A 22,737-nucleotide genomic window follows, 5' to 3' on the forward strand; every position below is an offset into this window, starting at 1 on the left:
GTTTACTTAAGGTGCGGCGAGTCGTTTAGCAAAAGTTTTTGTGTTTCTTGATATATTGAAATGAAATTTTCTGAGCATATTAGAAATAGCTTTATGACTGCTTTCGCAAACTTTCACTGTTACAACTCTAGAAATATGTTTGCTAATATATATTTTTCCTCTGAATATAGTGAAAAATAAATGCGGCAGAAGGCTGGCTCACATCGATTGCGTGCCTACTGGCCTGCTACAGGCCAGGTCATTCTTAGAATTTTTTTATTTTTCAAAGTGCAAAGTTTGGTTTTGAATTTTTGCGATGCAGTGCCCTGGATGTAGGTAGAGTGAAAAGGAAATTCCGTGCACGAAATTAAAATTTACAAATTTTAAAGAAAAAAATGTGCCGACTATGCTGCTAGGACTGCGACAAAACAAAAGGGGTCAACTTGGGTTAAACAGTCGTGCAGAAATCTGCTTCGCAAGGTGAGTATCTAGGTATCTAAGAGGAGCGCCACTTGTTTTAGAGTTTCCCGCAATGCAGAGCCGGCGTAATGCACGAAACACTATTTCACAGTACTTTCCGGGAAATTTCACCAATGAAACGTGGGTACAGAAAAAAAACGAGGCTCATAAGCCGATACAACAATGAAAAATCTATCTTGTGGCTATTTTTGGACTTTCAAAGCCGCGTCCAGCTTTAAAGGGCGGAGAGGATTAAGGTTTCCTGAACAAGGATAACTTTTTGATGATCAGGATGGGTCGAGGCTCACCGTTAATCATTAGCTTAAAGAACTACCTGAATTATCTACAATTCAGATTGTGTACTGAAACTCTGCAGTGTTTTTTAGGTAGCTTACGACGCTCAGACAAGACTTGCTTTGCAGTTGTGTGCATATGTTTCAGAGGTATCACGAGATACGACGATATAAGTCTTCAACTGTGCAGCAGCAGCTATTGAGCGAGTTACAACGTCCCGTAAGTATATTTTATTCTTTCCGCCAATGGTAACAATAAACGAACAAATTGTTTGTTAAACCAAATTAGGATACATTTAGGGGCCTGCAAAAGCAGAACAAGGGCTTGAAGGCAAAACTCAGGAGTTCGATGCAGCACGTGCGAAATGTACAACTCTTAACGACTAAATCCGTGATTTGAAATAATGAAACAATACTAGGCAAGCACTACGCTCCTCGCGCGTTGGAAGTGGCAGCAAGTTTCAAGTTTTTCTTATGGCTCCGAAACAGGGAGAGACCGTAAGTGACTGCATTGCTTCGTTGAAGAGATTGGCCGCAATATGCAATCTCACAGAATTTTGAGACAGCATTTTGTGCGACCAGATTGTGAGCGGAATCAACGAGTTTACCCTAGCAAACTCGGCTATTCAAGACGACGGCAGGGTGGTGGACGGACGCGCTACCCTATTCAATGCGAAATGTTTGCCGGTGGTTAGGGCAGATGTAGACGTCCTCTCCTGGGTAGGGGAACTTCCCCTGGTCGGCAAGCCTCCGCACAGACTGACTCCCCCTGGACGCCTTCTTTCCGGGTGGCATCGGCAGCATTCGTGTTGCTGCAGACCGTTTGGATAGAGGCGGCAGATAATAGAACAACCCGAATGCAATCCAGGATGCGTTTCAGGCCATCTCGCCTTTCTTCATGATGATCGGTGATGTCCGGCAAACCGGCAGAGGAGGAATTTTGTGCAGATGAGCAGACCAGGCCTGTGTCATTGATTTATAGAAGTATACTTCCTTGGGAGGTCACTCGGTGAGCGCTTTTATTCCTCCGCACTTGTCGAGCTCTAAATGACTAGAGTGGGCAGCTGACCCGCGGCTCAGTTCTTCAGAGGCGCTGGAGAAACTCTCCCCTGCTGGGGTGATTTCCGTCCATCGTTGCACCCGGGTGTTTAAAGGAGTAAAGACTCCGACGGATACGGTTATTGCCACGTTTGCCGCCACCTCATGTCTATTCGAGTCGAAGGTGTGGCTCACGTTCTTTAGGATGGGCCAGTATGTCTCAAGACCGCCGCAATGCTGTAATTGCTGTAACCTAGTCGTACAGTGTGCCCTACCATATAACGTTGTGTGCACACCCTGTGGGTCATACTTCGCGCTTATTGTGTATCAGTGAGTCCTATATTACCTACCTTGTATACAGAGCTAAGTGTCCGTTATGTTTTTGTTGATGTTTATTTTGATATATGTCAAACAGGCGACGCAATGAGGTCTTAGATTTGGGTGTTATTATTAGCATGAGGGTGTTACTTTGCTCTTTCAGATAAGTTACCAAAATGCCTGCATCTGTAAGAAAGCTTTGACCATCAAAGTAGATGGCGAAATGTACTATAGCTTGCTTCGTATGAGTATTTCAATCATCGATTGCGAAAATCCAATTTAACGCGGACAAGCGAAACTATTACGTGAACCTGGTGATTTTCCTGCTTATCCTCTCAGGAACACGCATCGCCTTATTCAAAAAACAGCGTTCTTGCTGGCTCCCAGGTGAACGCGGGAGTTTTAATGAAGCTCCTTCAACTGCTTGAATTTGTCATGTCAACCTCGGGTATATTTTATAGCGTTTAATTGCTTTCCAATTTCGTTTTCATTCTGTCAGTTGCGATGAAACCATAACAGGTAGGAGAGAAAATGGCCAATCACAAGCCACGCCCGGTCTGGCCCCGACGCCGCTGATAGCCACCCTCCTGTCACCGAATCCCGCCCGGCTTAGGCAGCCGGTCGATGCTGGTTCAATTAGTCGCACCACCGCCGCCTCGTTTCGCTGCCGAGGCTGGATTAATATCGGTAAAGCTCCTCAGACGTGTTAAATGCGCCGTTGCGCACCATCATTTGTCACCGTTCGCAGTGGTCCACCAGTGTGACGTAGGCTCCGGACGCAGTTCTGTAAATTTGTGACATCATGGGTTTGCTTTTTCTCTGACCAGCTGCCGTCTTCTACTACGTCCCTTTGACGAGTCGCCAATGGCGGAGGACCAAACTGAAAGAAAAAGAAACGTATATGCAGAGAATACGGCGCCTGTATTACATGGGTTCAATGTTGCGCCATAAAAGAACGGTGGACTACGGTTTTGTTCAAGGGAGAGAAAGCTTCGAATAGGGGCATTTCTGTAAACTCGCTGCAAGACTTTGCGCCATGCTTTGTGACGAAGGGAGAGGACAGCTGCGTGTCGCTTGCCACTGTCAATCTCTGTGAGTTCACCTATCCGAGGCTTGACTTGGCTAAGTGCTGCATGCGGCGTATTAAGATAACCCATTGCGTGACCTGCTTATCCCGTATGGGTGTGGTTGAATTTGGCTGCATTAGTGGGGGGAGGGTGGGTGTGCCCCTCGGAGTGAGTCCTTTACTAAGGTAGCACTGTAGAAGGAAAAACGATGTCGAGAGAAGTAACGACAGCTCCACTGCTGACCACCACCGCCTAACAAAATGTCCACATTATGGTCGGCGTGTACCACGCTCACGTGAATTGCCTTATGCGCACAGTGGAGATCCTGGCGAGGAACCACGTATCGGTACACCGGCGTTGTACTTCATTGGCCATGATTTGAAGGAGTGCTTTCAGGGTCAGCATCAACACCCACGGCGCTTGCACTGGGGCAGGTGGCAGTTCAGTTATGGTGGATATATTCTGTGAGATTTGACTCCTGGCGTCAATAATCTGGTATCACAACATGAGCGTTGTTAGTGGGACGGGTCTTATACACTAGGAGTCAGATGAAAATTGCTAATATTGATAACAATATGAGATTACCTGATGAAAGCTAATCTAAGGGCGTTAATTGTGATGTCACGTGCGCGAGCTGTTGAAGTGTTGTGAGTTGACATCGGAGCGTTGCGCCCGCTGGCGAAGCCGCGGTGCACGGTGCGCCCGCAAGTGTGGCCGGAAGAAGAGAATAGAAAGAAGTGCTGTATGACACGAGGAGCGCAGGGATGACGTTTCTAAGATACGAGGCGTTGAGGAAGGCAGCGCAGCAGGGACATGACGTTCAAACGTGGAGGTGGCAGCTGTCGGACGGCAGTTCCGTGCGGTATTCGTACGCCTCCCTTGGATCGCCGACGCCAGACCTCCTGCATCCTGTGGCTGCCGTGCCATAATCACGTTCCCGGGGCGTACAACAATACACCACCAGCCGCCGACCTCCTGTGGCGCGCGCGTTGTTGGCGTGTTGGTGTGCGACCTTCTCAATCACCGGGCCATCGAGCGCCACCCTGTGTTTAACCTCCGTTCCGCCTGCTGCCGGGGTCTACGGCGCCGTTCCGAGAAGCTTGCAACGCTCCCCGCTTCTCCGACCAGTGTTCTTCCCGGCCATAGCATCCGCATCGTTTCACCAGGGACGCTCGATGACTTGGTGAACACTCTTTGTTTTCCAGTGTTGAGTGCTTGTTGTCGTGTATTTATTCGTTGGTGTGTGATTTGTCTTGTATTTTATTCGTTTCTTTTCTGCACGCACTAGCAACCACTGGCGGATAATCGCGACAATAATAGAGATAAATGTATGTAGTTCATCATCGCTGTAGTAATCTTTGAGTTCTTAATTTTATGAACTGTCGATGCTTCCGTCCTCCAGCTACTTCGAGGACATCTACACCATCAGTGGACAACCGCAGAAAGTGGAACTGTACGGCGACTACTACACGTACGACGATTGCCCTCGTGCCAAGATGTTTAGGCGTGACCACACCAAACTCAAGGACTTGGATTCTACTTTAAAATACATGGGGTAGGTGAATGTCGTCGCACAGGAGTGTTCGTAAGCAAATGCTTTCCTTCACTACATGGCAACATTCTCTGCATGAAACGAAAGTGACAGCTTCCAGCGTTAGATGCTTGAGCTCCACTTACATCTGCACCGAACCTCGTAAAGGACGAAGTTAGCAGCTCCATGCCTGGCCCAATCACTCAGCAAGGGACCGTGAGTTACAGTCTGTGTGAGCCGTGCATACAGCCCTCTAGCTGTGCGCATCAGGCAACGAAAACTTATATTAGCGAGAGCTGATTTCATTCGTGTGCAGTGCTCATGTCACAATAATTCGTGGTCTACCCATCATCCAAGATAACTGGCGACCGATAAAATTGTAAGAATGAATTATCTATTTCTCATGTATGATTTGTATTAGAAGAACCCTTACTGAATAAGGGGATAATTACAGGTGCAGTTACAAGCACAGCTGCGTAATGCTATGCCGGAATCGAAATGAATCTCGTTAAGATTGCTATATTGGTTTCTAATAATCATCATCATTACGATCATCATATGTTCACTGTAGGACAAAGGCCTCGCCCATATCTATCGAATCAACTTTGTACTCTGCCAGCTGCGTGCATATAGCCACTGCAAACTTCTTGATTTCTTCTGCCCACATGACTTTCTGACGCCGTTCAGTACGCTTGCCTTCCATTAGAATATATTTCTTTGTCTCAAGTGGCCAAGTTTTCTCCTCTGGCTGATTTAAGCTGGGATATTCTTAAACAGCGTTTATCCACTGGCCCATTCTGCTCTCTTCCTCGCTCTTAATGTTATCCCTATCATTTTGTTTTCCATAACTCGCAGCAATGGCGTCATCCTAATTTATAATGCTCTAGTATAAATCTCACTACTGATCGAATAACGCGGGTGGCGTCCTTTCCGACTAGAGCGGCCCTATATGCACGGTATCGCATTGCAGATGAGGCGACGTGCGAATGTTTAGATGTTCGCTGAACCATTGCATGCTGCCAAAGTTTTCCCGGAATCATTCTTTTTGCCGTGTGCAATAGCAATAGCTTCGCATATGGGCACGCAACAACAATTAGCCATGGATATCGTTTGAAAAAGCATACATTCATTGCCGAGTGCCAGGAATAAACCGAGCAAGCACTGAACGGTATTAGAATTACCTGCAATTTATTCCACGTGGCAAAGGCGTGGTTGAGGCGTTAATGCCCGTTATATGGAGCAACGCTAAGGATATACGATTGACCATAAATGCGTAGCACCTTGTCTGAAAAAGACAACGCGGGAGTAAAAAATGGCTATTGTTAGTAACTATGCGGCACCTAATTCTTTTTTGCTGCAAACGAAAAATAACTACATAAAGGATCATTGTCAGAACATGTAAACCATTTTTATTGTTTTTTTTCCTTGCGGTAAAAATGAATAGGCCGGCCGAAAGACACTTTCTGAAATTTTATATGCTTTTCGTCTTTTTATTTTCCTAAATCTACGCCGGTACTCACCTGTGACACTGCGGAGATGTTAAACAGCAAGCAGTTCTACCGCGCCACTTAGCCAAACTTCCTCTACCTTTCTAACCGGCTCTGTTCACTAATTCCGTTGGTTGCCTGTACATAGTGCCTAGGAATGGGTCGGATTGTGTATCGTTTGTAGTTGATATTTGTTTATCCTAAGGCCAAAAATTGGCCCAAGCAGGAGTGGCAATACAATACAAGGCATGCCAATGCAAGACAACAATAAAAACTCAATAACAGGATGCAGGCTTCAGCAGTGCTACTCAAAACGGGTAATTTCTAGCACTAGCACAATGACTAGAAAAAAGGAGAAAAACCGCACATATGAAATTACAAACAGGTGGGAAGATTGCTGTGCTAAACACAAAGACGAAAAAAACGTCAAAAAATGAAGGAATTTGAATTGCGTACAATGAAAAAAGGTGGCTTGGAAACACTGATTATGTTTCACCTAGCTTGTGGGCGACAAAAATGTTTCTAACTGTTGTGCAAAGTTCTTTCATTATTATACCTCTACTGAGATGGAATTCCATCTTTTTATGGTGGGCGAGAAAAAGCTATTCATGTGAGATTTTCTTTTAGAAAATATTGACTTAAGGGAAAAGTTCTGTCTGTATCTTGTTCTGCCAGTACTTAAAGGCTTTACGTAATGAGAGAGCTGAAGTCCGATTTTTTCATTTAAAATGCTATTGTAAAAACTGGACACAGGCTGATGTTTTCCCCATTTTCATTGGGCAAACTATGAGAAATACCTCCTTATAGTTGGAGTATACAGCAAAGCAGACATTTAAACATGATATGGGTCAACAGTCTAACGTGAATAATCCAACAATCCAATAGCCAATACTCCAACATCCAACGTCAAAATTTTCCTTTTCAAAGCTTTTTGAGTTAGCTTGGCCGCTTTGCATGTTTATAAAATGGTGGCGCTGCGAATGGTATCGTCGCCAAAATCACTTCAACTGCATCTGTGCCATAAAATACAAAAACGCCGTCTATATTTGCTGTTGGATATATGCGAGCGACAATACTTTATAAATGTGCAAAGTGACAAGGCCAACACAACAATTTTTGATATGAGCAATTATGACTTTCGATAAGTCAAACCACATTGTCGAGATAGAAAATGTTTTAAACTAGTCTCACCGTGGATGTAGCTGGCCAGCAATTTCGCAATATAATCTTGCCCCTAAAATAAAAGCTAAAAAGTTCATTATTTATTTTTGTTAACAGTTAATTATTAAGCTTGATTACCGACATAATGACCGCCTTTCTGTGCAATATACCTGCAGACACCACACCGACGATTCTTGCAGAGTTTTTCAAAAAAATATCTGTAAACGCTAAAAAATATCATCCTTTATATCGCCTATATATTCAACTAGTGAAGTAACCACGAGTAAACCTTCGACAAACTCTGCATGAGTTGTTCAATGTCAGGATGATTGTCTTCGAAGAGGCCAAGTGTATTGTTCGGTTTCGTTATGGGGTTTAACACCCCAAAGCGACTCAGGCTGTGAGGAACGATTTAGTGGTCAGCTGCGTAAAATGTCGACCACCTGCACTTCATTAGAGTGCACTGACATCTCACAATACACGGTTCTCTAGCATTTCGCCTCCATTCAAATGCGACCGCCGTGAGTGATCAAACGCGCGTCGATCAGGCCAGCAGCCGAGCACTATAACCACTGAGCCTCCGCGGTGATTTGGAGGACCTGTTGAAGCACATTGGATACGTAGCTTGTAAATAGTCGGTAAAATTTTATCTTTGAGTTCTACTGTCTTCTTTCCTAATACAGATGACTTCTCTAATTTTTCCTTTGTAAGCTTGGCTGGAAAAAAGTGTACAACGTGGTAAATGTCTCCATATTTTACAGCAGACATATGATCTCGTTATAAAAGTTCGGTTTCCTGAGTGCCCTGCCACTTTAGTGCCAGCAGCGGATAAACACGCTCGCATTGTCTGCTGCGATGCGTTTAAAAGCCGGCCACTGATTACTTCTGTACACGATAAGCTTCTGTCGTAAATATTCACTATGTTAGCAGATACATTCAGCGAGTAATGCCTAGCTTTGAGTTCCCTGTTTGACATGCTGTCTGCATTTTCTTTTGATGCGTACAGTTGGTGCCAACGCATCTCCAGAGTGGAAAACAATAAATTTATGTCAATTTGAAATTGTTTTGGCTTTAACAGTGGCTTCAGTTAAGTTACCGTCGACATTTATATTAGCAATTGAAGTGCTGGCTGCACTGTATTTTAGCACAAATAGCTCTCTTTTTTACACGACGTTTTGATTTCCGGAATCTCAACTTGCGTTTCAGCTTGCATTAAGTTTGAAACATAGTGCTATTTCCAAGTTTGTTCATTTATGTCTATGACGTCTGGTTTTTTCGGTTTAAAGTATATTCCCTGTAGAAAAAATTCAGTTGAATTCAAAGGTGCAGCTTTTTGTCAATAGAGCCATTGATTTCGCGTTGCTTGACGAACGTATAAGAATTATATAAGTAGGCGGATGACATCTGCATCATAAATTTAAGAAGCAGAACGATTGGTTGAAGTGAACCGACTGCGTCATCGACGAAAGCACTGCATATTAAGATCTAATATAGCTTCGATAAATTAAATTTTTGTTTTGGCTGGTGGAATGCGATAATGCGCCTCTGAACTACTGCATTGCAAAAACAGAATTTTCTTCATTATTTGTCTGAAATTTACTGTCAGCGTAGTTCATATTTTTCCATTTTCAGTTCTGAAAACGGGAAACTTCCTCTGTGTCCGCCGCTTTGCCCTCAATTACGCTAGCGCATCGCAATGATTGAACATGTGTGGAGAGATGAAATTGGCGATTGCCAATTGGCGAGGTAACGCAGTGGATTCCAAGAGAAGGCAAGCGTAGCAGGGAGCAGCAGAAAGTTAGGTGGGCGGATGATATTAAGAAGTTTGCGGGGATACGGTGGCCCCAGCTGGCAGAGGACAGGGTACATGGATACATGGGAGAGGCCTTTGCTCAGCACTGGGCGTAGCTAGGCTGATGGTGATGAAAAGAAATGTGGACTAATGGACAGAATGCAGGCTCCATAACGAAAATTCTCAGACGCCTCTTAGCTGTCTCGTGAACATGAGCCTGACTGAATCGCCTCGAGTACACCAGTGTCTTGAACGCTTTGAAAATGCTGCCTCAAAACTGACAATAAGTTCACTTTGAGCACGTTAAATTTGCATCCAAGGAATAAAACCCGACCTTGTTGCATCCTGTACTAAAGATTCATATATTCAAAACAGTTTAAAGAGAGCAACACTTACTGGTTTGTACATGGAGAATGCAAACTCCGAATCTGTGCGGTTGGTTAAGGTGCAATACGTTTTTCTTGCAGATACAACGATTACAAGAACGACCCACTATCACGATGCAACTGTACTCCGCCGTATAACCCTGTGTATGCTGTAGCTGCACGCCATGACCTTCTCTGCCTGTCAGGGAAGTACATATTCCCAGAGATGTATCGCCGCGCCGTGGGTGGCATTGACGCCAAGGTAATGACATGTCATAGCTGTAGAGGAAACTGATAATCACATTTTGCAGGTTCAAATGTTGAACTTTATTGATCATTAGGGCATGAAAGTTTCAGTTTGTGGCTTAAGTTTTTCAAGCCGTGATCCTAGCTGGCCTTAATATTTCCTCATTTTAAGGGAAACCCTACCTAACCAAGTAATCGTCGCAGCTTTATTCATTTTTCCGCTCTTCTTTAAACGCAATCGCACAGACAGCGCCGGAGGTGCTGCCGCCGTTAAGGGCACAAAAACAGAACTTTTTTAAAGAGGTGGCAGTGGCTACGTGCTTCTGCCCTTCTACTATAGGCAACCTGCAATGCCCATGAGGCGCCACTCGAGCGCAGCGTTCAGCGCCATTAACGCCGGCGCTCAGTGAGTTGGGTCGACCGGCGCGGCCGGATTGCTTTCGAAGTGGCCGTTGGGCAGTTGAGCACGGCGCTATGTAACGTCGCGGTGATCCTTTCTTTATTTAGATTTAAAGCCATGCATATCCTTGGGCCTAGCTGGTATCCATTTTAGAAAACCGATGGGTACCCGGCCGGCAGCGAGAGTCGAACCCAGCACATCCCAATGCAGGCTCCTTTCCCAAGAACAAGGCTGATCACCAGCCTAGCACCAGGCCGGACTATTGTCGTTCCTATTTGAAGAAGCCGGTGGCTAACCGGCCAGAAGCGGGAGTCGAACCCACCACACAGCTACAAAAACGACCACGTATAGACCTTTCTATCAGGCTACTAGGATGCCGTAACGCCTCCACTCGGGGCTTTTGCAAACCCATTCCACTCCATGAACGCATTCCATGAACTTAAGTCAGGCGCACCCAACAGCCCAGCGAGCGATATGGCGACGCCAAGGCAGCTCTTGTTGGAAAGGTGCGTAAAATGTGCAATAGCTGAACGGCAAGGGCCTCACGACGAAGCGCTATTTCTAAACACGCATTTCAGTTTTGCAATGAGCCGTCCCAAAATTCCTGGTGCTGCAGCGGCAACGAGAAGAGCAGTTTCGAAATTCCTTGAACTTCAGGATATTGCCACCGGTGGGCTACAAGCCTCCCAATAAATATAGGAGCCTAACATTATTGGTTAAAAAATTAAATATATAATGCTAGTTACACAGCAAGCGCGCTGACAATGCTATGCGGAAGGCATTGCTCTTCAAGTGTAAATAGAGCATTTTGCTGAGAGTCATAGGTGAAACAGCATGTCTATCGCCTCGACAAGCGCCATCACTCGGAATGATTTAGCTTTATCGCGCTAAGAAACTTTGGAACAACCCTCGATAAAGATAACGCTAGCACCTAATTTGGTCTATAGCTTTTGATGTCGGCACGACGTGCCTGACCAAATTGCCGACGTAGGGCTGATGTGTTTTGATTCAGAACTCATTTACCGTAACCAGTAATAACTAAATGTCCGGTGTCCTCTGAAGAAATTCTCATTCGCCACAAATTAGAAGCCGATTATATTGAAATATATATGTAGGGACGAAATTCCCGGGAAAAAATATTTCATTCTTCACACTCTGCCTCTCTGGGTGCTACTTTTTAATGGCTTGTCGTAACTAGAGCTGCATTCTGAGGAAGTTGAGCACAAAAAAAAAAAACAATTGAGTAGGCCAACCTGCAGCTTTACTAACATTGTATCACGCTCCGCCCTACAATTACAGACATTGTTCTGAGAAACATACTCTCAATCAGCAACCAGGCAGTTTATTTTGGTCACTGTCAGCTAAGAATATGATAACGAGTATTACTGCCTCAATATGTTCTCGCTGTATTCTGTTACACTTTCAGCCCGTTTAGTTTCACCGGATCCTGTTAAGTTTTTAGTAAAATCAACCTTATTCTTGTTTATTCTTGATAAATCGCAGCTTCATTTGAGTTCGGAGTAGAAGAGCGAGTTTCAAACAAAAAGCAGGCATAACTTAGTCCATTAGGTAAGCCGGTTGACAGTGAAGGTTATGAGTTCGACTAAATGTACATTTATGTCGAGCTACTTACACAGACTTAAGTTAGCACTTTGCCAACAGCACTGGAAATGGTGGCAAATCTCCGCGGGAAAGGGCTATCTTCTAACCCGGTGGAAAGCAACAGCAGCACGCGCATATTTACACATGCGCAGGTGACGAATAGCGAACTTTTTGCATCTCTGGAGTTCGTGGGAGTGAGCGGACCCACTTGGATAACTCAGCCACCGTTCCAGTGGAGCACCAGCGGGTTTCCGGACATCCACGTTGGTCATCCGGATAAGTGGCAGTTTGGCCCGGTCCACCACAAGTGGCAACCGGCACTAGGTGGACTGCGGGGGCCCTATCCGTCCGCCTGACCGAACCCGCAGAATAGCGCATCGTTGGGCTCCTCTTGGCTTCTCAAATAAATCGGTTTATTGCGCTGGCTGCCTGAATTAAGCTGAAATGCTGCACTCGAACCACGTCTTGAGCGCCGCTGTCTGCCATAGCAGAAACCTAACTCGCTGTTACAGTGCGCAAGCACTCATACGTTCACCGACACCGACCGAGAATCTTGCCATCCGATCTTACGCCGACACCTAGTAGCAGCGATGCCATGCAAAGATAAAAAAAACATAACACAGATAGCTACAAATATGGCCCGGCCAACCCCGCATTCGGCTATGCCCAGCACGGTGGTCACCACTAAGTTTGGCCCTTGCATCCCCGAAATTTGACCTTGGCAGATTTTGTCCAAAATCAATACCGAACCACAATCGACCGTGCTGAACACGATGGTTACCTCCTAACTTAGCCGGTTCCAGTTTCAAAAATTGGCCATCCCCAAAATTTGACCATGGATGATTTGCACCAAAAAATCGACGTGCAACCATATTTGACCATGCCCAACACAATGCTTGCCTTCACACTTGGCCCCGGTTACCCCCGAAATTTCACCTTGGCCGAATTCTACCAAAAATCAGTGCTTCCGCACTATTATTAGGTTAACCAAGTTAAAACGTTGAGTATTTTGTGATGCAATAGTTTGTAGTTTGGCGGCAACGAAAGTGAATAATATGACAACTAATTTTGAAATTATTGAATGAAGATATCGTTATGTTGAAGTCAATTTAGTTCAAAAACGGGACACGAGGAGTAACAGCAGATAAGCTTAGTGCTACAAGCAACAACTTAAGGTATATTGCAGATAGGGCAATGAATAATATGAAAAGATGCAAGCAAACAAAAAAAAACACTAAATGAAAATATCAGCTAGCAGAGGTGATAGGTGAGCGCTCTTTAGCTAGTTCGATACTTCTTCAGCTAGGAAGCTAACTGAAGGTGCACTGACGCAATCTGCGCCATTCTTCCTGATTGTGAACGCTTCGGTGATACCACGCGTCAGCTGATCGCGATGAATCATGAGAATCTTGCATCCTCGCAGGTCTGCCATAGACCTGCCCTCTTTGCAATATAGGCAGTGAAGCGTGAGGTTGCTCTTCGGAGCTGTTGCCCTCAACGACTCGGCGCGCTCGATCAGGGGATCACCGACAGCACAGAGAGAGACGGAACGACGGACGGACGGACGGACGGGTGGCTCATAAATCAGGCCTACTAAAGCCTCAAAGGGCTTGAGTCGCCGCGCCTGGCAGACAGCGAACTTCGGCAAAACAAAGGAAAATGTAGACGTTGCAATGAAATTGACGAAAAGATTTAACAGCATAGAGATATAACTACTACACCAGCAAGAGGGATGAGAGTAATTTGAAATTAAGAAAATAACAACGGATGAAAAAATTCAATAAAACATTTTTTTCAATGTGTAATTAGTTTTAGGTTTGTGGGTTTATGGGAGTTTAACGTCCCAAAGCGACTCAGGCTATGAGGGACGCCATTTGAGTATTTAGTTTTGTTGCCGAGTACTCTAGGTGGCATACCATTGAAACATGCAGGCACATAGTACTGACGTGTGCCTTTTTCGTACCGGGTTGAGGAGCGAGGAACGTAGTAACGGTATTTTGGCGTTAAACCACGTGCAACAACCTATGGATTGATGAACTCACGGTACCAGAAATTTTAACACAACAGTTTCTGTTAACAAAGCGTAAAAACTTTAAGGTTTAATCTTCTAAAAATATCAATGTCATTACCAATATACAGGTCGTAGGCAATATTCTTTAGAAGTGAACGCAGAAGTGAAATCACCCTGTGCTTCCATCTCTATGCGCACTATATGCTAGAGTATGCGTAACACATTTACGGACAGGAAAAGGCATGGAATATCTGATATTATACAGCAGACACGATACAGCACGAAGTCTTTGGCAAACGAAATAAAGTTTTGAGTTCTAAGGAAGATCACTGTCGAAGATATTTGACCGACTGCGCATATGTTACTGATGCACAGTTACACTGAAAACAGGAGGAAGTATGAAAATAACGAAGATGCCTCAACTCAAATGGTTTTAATGGGTTATGAAAACATATAAGTTGCGTTTTACAAGTACAAACATTGATAAGGTTAGGCTTAAACAAGTCCTTGCCTTCAATAGCTGCCATCTGTAATTATGTAACTGCAATAAAGGCTGAGTTTGGGCGAGTAGGTTGTGTGCCTTTTTCTACGTCCTTGTTTTTTGCGCTTTTACGTTCATCTCTGACTGCATCAGTATATTTCATTGTGTGAAACACTAACGGTGCCGTCAGACTATTGAAACAATAAAACAGGCACAGTGGTAGCAAGATCATTAACGTATAGATTGAATAACAAAGGACTCAACGTAGAACCTTGCGGGACTCCAGATGTAATTGCCGTGAACACACACACACACACACACACACACACACACACACACACACACACACACACACACACACACACACACACACACGCACACGCACACGCACGCACACACGCACGCACGCACGCACACACACACGCACGCACGCACGCACACACACACACACACACACACACACACACACACACACACACACACACACACACACACACACACACACACACACACACACACACACACACACACACACACACACACACACACACACACACACACACACACACACACACACACACACACACACACACACCAGCCAATCGAGTGAGGAAGAGTAAACAAGAGTTTCAAAAGAGGAAAATCCCAAGACTCGCCGTTACAACGACCACGTGGTACGACTTCTGTGTCTAACTCGTAAACATATGCCATTGAGTAACCAAGTCTACGCCTATAGATAAACAATGTATACAATACCAGCTAAGCTACGAAGCATAACCATGACGTCAAACCAAGCATAACTGAAGCTTTTTGCTTTTATATCCTGGCTTAACCAGAGCTAAGCCACTGCCTAATTTTTTTTCCAACGTATCTTCATGACATAAACTTGGGTTGAGACTTCCTGTCGCGTCATAATGCCGTCATCGATTGTGCTCCTGCTTAACTGAAGTTCTTTGCGTTGAGCTTCCCCTTCTGCTAGTTATTAGAAACCCGTCGGTGCCGAAGATGTTGAGCGGCCTGCATGCTCTGCTCTTCTTGTGCCCATAGTTTGTGACCTTTTTCGCGACGGAACCGTACTTTTTGCGCCATCGCCAATATATCGCCGCCGCAAGTCACTACCCCTACATTATGCCGTATTCACCCTGTCAGCTGGCCTTACCGCATTGTTTGTGACCAATACGTTTGCGTATCCTTCCGCTGTGCGTCGCGGTAAGTGTCTCGGAACCGTGCAGCTCATTGATTTCATTGTCTATCGCGACGAGAATGACGATCCACCATCCCTCGTCGCAAACGCCCTCAGCCCTCCGGTTCCCGCACATTTCAACTACAGACATTTTACTTCGCTCCATGAATGCCACCCTTCCTGCACCTCAACACACTCAACTTCTTGCGCTGCTAAGATCAGTTTCGTTCCAGCTTCGACTTTAATCAATCCGCCTTGAGCCGCACGTCGACCCATCACATCAACACCGGTGGCCATGCCCCTTTGCGTCAGCGCCCGCACCGTGTCTCTGTCACTGAGCGCCATGTTAATCAGGAATACGTTGAATGCATACTTCAGAGCGGCCTGATTCAGGCCTAAGTCCGTAGGCCTCGCCCCTGGTACTCGTGAAGGAGGAGGATGACTCTAATCGTTTTTGCGTTTATTACCGCCGCCTGAATAAGGTAACACGGACGCACGTTTACCCTCTCCAACGTATATATGACGCTCTGGACTGCCTTCAAGGAGCGGAACTCTTCTCTTCTCTCGGTTTGCGCTCTGGTTACTGGAAGGTGCCCATGGCAGCCGAAGATCGCCGAAAGACCGCATTTATGACCACTGACGGTCTGTATGAATTTAATGTGATGCATTTCGGCATCAGTAATGCTGCGAGCGCATGGTGGACACTATTTTGCGTGGCCTAACGTGACGTCTTGCCTGTGCTATCTGGACGACGTCGTGGTCTTCTAGAGTGAGTTCGAGACTTATCTGTCCCGGCTCAAGCACGTCTTGACCGCCTTACGGACGCCGGCCTGCAGCTCAACTTAAAAAAGTGCAACTTTGCTGCTCGCGAATTAACCATTTCAGGCCACGTTGTGTTAAAGGAGGGTGTTCGTTTTGACACCGCCAAACTTCGTGCTGTGACTACTTTTCCCAACTAACTTCCATAAGGAACTGTGCAGCTTCCTAGGCCTCTGTTTCTATTTTAGGTGTTTTATTTGATTGTTGCCCCTTTAACTCAGCTCGTTGGCAGCAACGTGGATTTCTCTAGTTGGTCGCCTGCATGCGACCTACAACACCTTAAGCACTCTCCTCACAGCACCACCCATCCTGCGTCAATTTGCCCGCAAGCCCCATCCGAAGTTCACACCGACGCCAATAATATTGGACTCGGGGCTCTGCTTGCTCAGCGCAAATCTGGATTCGAAGAATGTGTAGTTGCTTACTCCAGCCGCACCCTGACTAAACCCGAGCCCAAGTACTCAGTCACGGAAAAAGGGTGCTTGGCTATCGTTTGGGCCTTCGGCAAATTTCTCCCCTACCTCTATGGCCTTCTTTTTGACGTGGTAACGCACCACCATGCCCTTTGTTTGCTTTCTTCGTTAAAGGATCCCTCCGGCCACCTTGCTCGAATGGCTTTCCGCCTCCAAGAATATGCCATACGCGTAGTTTAGCGGTCAGGCCGCAAGCATCAGGACGTCAGCATCTTGTCCCGCTCCCCTCTACTGGCCGAGATTGCCAGCCTCTCCGCCCTCGAAGCCACTGGGCCTTCGCCCGCCATCAACGACATGCCTTCAGAGCAGCGTAGAGATCAATGGATTGCCTCTCTTCTCCACTTTCTGTCCGTTTCATCTGCGGTTCCGGAATCCCGCATTTTTCGCCGCCAAGCTTCACATTTTGCCATTTGGGCTAACCTCCTTTCTGACGTAACTATAACCCTGATGAACGCAAATGGCTTCTCCTCATTTCACGCCCTGTATGGTCCCAAATCTACACCTGTTTCCACGCTGACCCGCAATGCGGTCACGCCAGAGTATTCAAGACTTGCACTCGCATCCGTCTCAGGTATTACTGGCGTGTCATGTACAACTACATCCTCAGGTATGTCCGTTCATGCGTGGCCTGCCAACGCCGTAAGCTACAGCCTAATCGCGCCGCTGGTGAGCTGCAACTACTACCCTGTCCGCTTCGCCCCTTCGACCGAGACGGAATCGATTTATACAGCCGTCTGCCGTACACCGCTGCTGGAAACCGCAGGGTAATTGTTGCCATATATTACCTGACCAGGTATGCTGAAACCGCAGCCTCCCGGATGCTACAGCTAGTGATGTGCCGTCGTTCATTCTGCAGCGTTTCATTCTTCGCCACGGTGCTCCTCGTGAACTCCTCAGTGGCAGAGGACGCGTCTTATTGCCTGACGTCGTTGAAGCTCTGCTCGCCGAGTGGAATATAATTAATCGGAATTGTACCGCCTGCCTTCCACAAACAAATTGTCTAACCGAACATTATAATCCTACCCTTGAAGCAGACTAACTGGGATTCGGTTCTAACGTACATGATGTACGCCTATAACAGTGCTACGCAATCCACCACCGGCTTCTCTCCGTGTTTTCTGCTTTACGGCCGGTATCCATCCGCTCCCATCGACACAGTTCTCCCCTACAGCCCTCCCGCTGTGAGTGTGCAACTGTCTCTGAAGCTGCCCAGCCCGCCGAACACTTTCGCCAGATCTCACGGTCATTCACGACAGACATGCAGGGGCGCCACAAACACCGCAAAGACGAAGATAAGCTTGCATTAGGCTTTCCACCTGGTTCGATGTTGTGGCTGTGGATACCTTCTAGTACTCCCGGCGTCTCTCAGAAAAATATTTCAAAATATCAACAGTCCCTACCGCGTCCTGAAACGCACCTCCCAATTAACTAGATAACCGAGCCACTCAAGCAGTCTGGCGATATCCGCCGCCGTGTCCGCGAGACTCCATGTTGAACGCCTCAAGCCGTAGTACGACATGCCTGTATTGTCGGCCCCATGAGTAGCCAGCATGGCTCTTTTGTTGCGATAGCTACATTACGCTAGCATTTCAAGGCTTCACCGTGGAACCCCTTGAGCTGCGTGGCAGCCCTTGAGCTCCGTGGCGGCGCCGCGGCTGGTTACGTGGCGCGGCGCGGCGCGCCGGCGAAACCGAGTCGGGCGGAGTGTAGAGGGGGAGAGAGCGAATCCAGATGTAGCTATCGCGTCAGTCCAGGTTTTCCAGAGCTAAACCACGTAGCTATCGCGTCAGTCCAGGTTTTCCAGAGCTAAACCACAGCCATTTTTTCTCCCCGCGGTCATTGTTAGCAGAAGATGCGCATTAGCCCAGCCGCACTGACATCACTCCGAGCGAGGCCCAGCTCGTCGCAACCGACGACGGAGCACCACTGCTTCAGTTGCTCTCAGCGCCACCAAATATACCACTCTTGCAGAAAAAAATATTACAGAATTATTTCCCACCATTCTGGCATCGCGTTCGTCAAATGTAAAAAGGTCAACTCATGAGAAACATGGTCAAACTTGCTCAAATTTGAAATTTAAAAATGTCGCATTTTGCCCACACTGCGGTGCAAATGAACACAGCGCATGGATGGAAAGGATACACTCTTCCAAAATCATGGTATTGCTCATCCTTCCAAGAGGTACGCATAAAGTTGGTTTCACGAACATCTAGACAACCTTTAAGACTCCAATCAAAGTACAGACACTCTACCCTAGAAAATAGCACTGTTTTGTCCAGTGGCCCAATACAGTGGCCCAATACAGTGGCCCAATACGCCGTGCTTTGTGCGTGCAGGCTGGCTGCGCAATATTTTTCAAATTTCGGTCGTTCATCCCAATGTCTTACGGTTTTAATCTCACTGCTGCTGTTCTTCCACAAAGCTCTCTGGAATGGAAATGCGATTTGGATTGGTTCGTAATGCGTGATCACATGGATGCGAATGACTGTAGGCCAGATTAAAAACAGCGTGCTGTTCAAGCAATCTGTTGTTCAAAAAAATCTGTTGTTCAAGCAATGTTTACCCGGCGGACACAGAGCGGTGCTCAGATCCAGAAAGCTTTTTATGCTGTTCTTGCAATCCATATTGCCTCATTTCTATTTCAGTTCTATTGTTGGTGTTTTTTACAGCATCAAAACAATTGATAGCGTTGGTGCTGCTTGTAGCTCTCAGAGCTTTTTTTCATATCCTCCGTGCACTAAGCAGCACTCATGTTTTTAATTTTCTGCATTCGGACTGTTCTAGAGAGCGGAAAAAGTGGGTAAAGTTTAGAGCAAGCCGTAGAACCACTACATTTACTTTAGCTCCACAAGGACATCACAAAGTCGCGTTTTGTCGCATATGTTGAGTGCTAGAAAAATAATTTAGTTCTTATGATCCTTGGGTGAGGAAATCTTAAAAGGGTACATATTTGCGCGACGAAGACGGGACACAACAAAAAAAAACACACACACGAAATGTACAGAGCGTAACCTAGCTTGGCAGACGGAGCTGGCGACGAAACGCATTAATTGTGAGATCGAGAATCTTCGATGTAGAGAGAACAGGGCTCAATGTAGGAGAAGTATGTTCAAGTAATACTCTTAATTGGGCGAGTTGGCTCATCTTTGAAAGGGTAGGAACTTGCGCGAAGACGGGACACAACAAAGAATCACACACGACCTGTACAGAGCGCCATCTATGTTGGCAGACGGTGCTGGCGATGAAACTGACGCACGTGGTTGCGGGGTCAAGAAACTTGATGCAGACAGAACGCAGCCCAATGTAGGAGAAATATATTCAATTAATACTCCTGTTTGGACGAGTTGGTTCATCTATGAAAAGGTTGGAACTTGCGCGAATAAGACGCGACGCAACAAAGAAACGCACATGACATGTACAGAGCGCAATTTAGCTTTGCAGATGGTGCTGGCGATGAAACTGATGCACGTAGTAGCGGGGTCAAGAATCTCCGATGCAGACAGAACAGAACCGAATGTAGGAGAAATATGTTCAACTACTACACTTGTTTGGATGAGTTGATTAATCTTTGAAAGGGTAGGTACTTGCGCGAAGAAGACGGGACACAACAAAGAATCGCACACGACATGTACAGAGCGCCATCTATGTTGGCAGATGGTGCTGGCGATGAAACTGACGCACGTGGTTGCGGGGTCAGGAATCTTGATGCAGACAGAACGCAGCCCAATGTAGAAGAAATATATTCAATTAATACTCCTGTTTGGACGAGTTGGTTCATCTATGAAAAGGTTGGCACTTGCGAGAATAAGACGCGACGCAACAAAGAAACGCACACGACATGTACAGAGCGCCATCTATGTTGGCAGACGGTGCTGGCGATGAAACTGACGCACGTAGTAGCGGGGTCAAGAATCTTCGATGCAGACAGAACAGAGCGGAATGTAGGAGAAATATGTTCAATTAATACTTTTGTTTGGCGAGTTGGTTCATCGTTGAAAGGGTATGTAGTTGTGCAAAGGAGACGGGACACAACAAAGAAACACATACGACATGTCGAGAGCGCAACCTAGCTTCATATCATCTTCCTGTTCTTTACTAACACGTGGATCTCGTGTTTACAACGTATTTCATGACATTTCTGGCACTGTGGATATCTAAGGGCTCTTAAAAAAACGGAATTGCTGATAAAATGCTGCAGATGGTCGTACCTCCAGGTGGAGTCAAGTGAGCAAGTGCAGGATGATGTGCAGGCATATGCAGCCGGGGCTTTGGAAGCTCATCTCAAGCGGCAGCTGATTGAATATCACTGGACGAACCTCTTTGCTCTGTACTGCAACAACCAGACTGAATACTGCCACAAGCTGGAGAAGTTTATCGACAGGAACATCCAATACTCACAGAGGGAGCAGCATCGCCAGAGACACAAGAACTCTTTTTGGAACATGGTAAAGTGTGTATATATTTTGAAAAATTAGAAAGATTTGAAGCTGAGCAGATAGACAGAGGCTAGAAATTTGTATAGTAAATACGAATGTGAGGTTTTTTTTACGAACTCGAGCATAACCAGTTAAGAAGTGGACGTCGTAATGCGGATTATTATTCACATGTGAAGTGGAGATGGATGTTGGCTGCTGAATCTGCGCAGAATGCACCCCAGCCTTTTTCGTAAGAATTTTTCATGCTAAACAAAGAAGTATTTGAGCTGGATGCTTCTGTTCATATCAGGGTGAGGGCAAAAAGGGATCTGAAGATATATTTTGCAATATTTATTTTCGTCTTCCTTCGCTTGCGCTTTTGTCATTGGTTCACAGTATTTCTTCGATAGAAAGCCGCTTAGCGATCTTGCTTGCCGGGTATCTGATATAACAGGCTGCCACTGTGAATAGTGAAGGACAAAAGTAAGCAATTGTAGAAAGAAAGCTTATAAAATACGACCCATGGTCTTGTTTTCAAAGTACCTGCACGACCTGTTTGATTCTTTTGTCGTTTTGAAGTCAGTGTCTTAACACACTTGCAAGATGAGCTGCTGCCGCAACTTTCCTTCTCTTTTTCGTGATAAACAGTGCTTCGTACCACATGTACCTTGTGACGGGAGTATACTTATTAGTTGATAGAGCAGCTGTTTTTAATTGCTGCGATGCGGTTTGTTGATTTAATAAATACTGCCGACTGCCTCTTGGCAGTGGCAAGAAAACACAAAATATGCGATTGACAGTCAACAAAGAGACAATGTGCACAATGAACAGAGGAAGGTTCTTGTGGGGTTTTTAATTGGGAAGATAAATACGTTCTCCCCGCTTAACCGCGGCTGACACAGTTCAAAACCGCTAGACCTCACCTCGTGATCGCGTACGATACCGAGCGGTCGCCGACACGGCGGGCCTTGCGCTGAGGGAACAAAGGAACGACACACTGGCTGACACAAACAGGCATTTATTGCTACAAGAACAATAACTCCAGCTGGAAACAAAGTACGCTAATGAATCGAGGTCGTCCGACTTACAAGCAAGGTTATGAGCGAGTGTTCGCCAACGCCAGGGCAAGATGTACTCCGAGGCTGGACGGGACAAGATACGGTCGCAAGTGTCCCCGCCCCTTCTTCGCCCCGCTGGCGCAGAGCGGAGCAACGAGCCACAAGTCCGCTCGCGCCGACGATCCCAGCCGAAGAGAGTGATGCTGTAGGCTACGTCCCACTCGCGAGCGCAAGGAGTCTCTGTGGCGCCCTCTCTTGTTAGCTACGGTAACAAACCAGGGAATGCGCCCCTCCCTTGAGGCATTGCCGTTGCTGTGGGGTGCATCGCGGGTAAGCCTACAAAGGGGACTGCAGGGCAGGCCCCCACAATCTTTACTCGGAATGGCTGGCGGCAAAGCAAAAAGAGTTGAAAAAATACCTCCATCATAGATAAGGTGACACGGCCTTTGTAACGCCTCTAACGGCTCTTTATGCATTCAAGCTTACCTATAATGTGCAACTTAAGCTATTACTGTTTGTAAGCCAATAAATTAATAAATATGCGTGCCCAACATAACTT

At 46.1% G+C, this 22,737-nt stretch overlaps 1 pseudogene across 1 annotated transcript; it reads left to right on the forward strand.

The window, feature by feature from the left end:
* Positions 1-913: 913 nt before the first annotated feature.
* Positions 914-12,094, forward strand: LOC144133945 (putative phospholipase B-like 2 pseudogene; annotated as a pseudogene). Its single transcript, XR_013315112.1, has 4 exons — positions 914-951; positions 4,557-4,709; positions 9,593-9,752; positions 11,891-12,094. The product of XR_013315112.1 is annotated as a putative phospholipase B-like 2 pseudogene (transcript).
* Positions 12,095-22,737: the final 10,643 nt, after the last annotated feature.

The sequence above is a fragment of the Amblyomma americanum genome, chromosome 5 (assembly GCF_052857255.1).
Source record: "Amblyomma americanum isolate KBUSLIRL-KWMA chromosome 5, ASM5285725v1, whole genome shotgun sequence".
NCBI lineage: Eukaryota > Metazoa > Arthropoda > Arachnida > Ixodida > Ixodidae > Amblyomma > Amblyomma americanum.